Genomic DNA, 1,284 nt, shown 5'->3' on the forward strand with positions numbered 1-1,284 from the left:
GTGGGACTATTTCAGCTCACTGTCCATTTCATATCCCAGCTCACAGTAATGGTTCTCATTTTCTGGAGAAGTCACTTGTGATCCACGTAAAGCTGCCTTTTGTCATCGAAATTTGTGTGTGGGAATGGAGAACAGACGTGAAGCACATGGAGTGGATATAATTATGAGGACTCTGTCACTCTCGGGGATGTGTCTGTGTGTCTCCCTCTGTGGGTGAAAATGAGGATGAGTTCCTTAACGGAGTATTTACACAGTTTTACCATCTCAAACTTCAGTTCAATTCATTATGTCATTTGAGATTACAGGGACAATCTGATTGACATTTGCCCTTGAAATGTCAGAGCACACAAGGCTATGGGCCAAATGGTGGAAACTGGGACGAGAATAGATGGAGGTTTGGTGACCGGCATGGACACGAATTGTGTTCTTCCACGCTGTAAAAACTAAAAAAACAGTGAAACAGATCTACAGTGAAAACGATCACAAATTAAAATGCAAAGACAGTATCATTGAGAAAAAACATGAACACATCTGTTGTTTTCCCTGGTGGTCTAGTGGTTAGCATTCAGTACTCTCGCTGTTCATAGCCGATGTTCGATTCCTGGTCAGGGAATAGAAGTTCTACGCTGCTAATTTATTGTGGTGACAACATTTCTGACTGTTTTTTCAGGTGCTTGAGGGTAATCTATTTTATTGCAAACGCTATTCAGATTAACATAAAACAAAGGACTGTGGAAAACCAATACAAAAACAGGAATAGATTGAGAAACTCAGCACATCTGACAGCACCAGTGTAGAGAAATAGAGTTAACATTTCTGGTCCAGTGACTGTTCGTAAGTGCAAGGTTTGTTATCAATTTCTATATTACAATGCCAGAGGAAATTATCAGCTCTGTCTGTTGAATCAACATATTTATCAAATTGTGCTCTCTCATTAGCTGACAACTGTCAACTTTACAACCTTAAAGGTATTTCATTGGCTCTAATGCTCCTTCCATTGCCCAGATGTGGTGTGAGGCTGATTAAATGGTTGCCTTTTTCTTTTCCATTGTGTCAGTTAGCAGCCATGTCGAATGAGAATTGGTCCTTTCAGTGTCTACCTCAATATGTATCTTTATTTGTCTCTCTTTGTTTCTGTATATCCATTTCACCCCCTTTCACATATTCCGACTCTCCTTCTGTCAAAATCCCTCATTTCCCATTCTTGCTCTGTGTAAAGTCTGAAATTCGGAGATAATTTAAGAGTGGAGCTGCTGAGAGGCTTTTACCCTGTGGCTGGAGTGT

Source organism: Rhincodon typus, unplaced genomic scaffold, assembly GCF_021869965.1.
Source record: "Rhincodon typus isolate 14 unplaced genomic scaffold, sRhiTyp1.1 hic_rhity00000092, whole genome shotgun sequence".
Taxonomy (NCBI): domain Eukaryota; kingdom Metazoa; phylum Chordata; class Chondrichthyes; order Orectolobiformes; family Rhincodontidae; genus Rhincodon; species Rhincodon typus.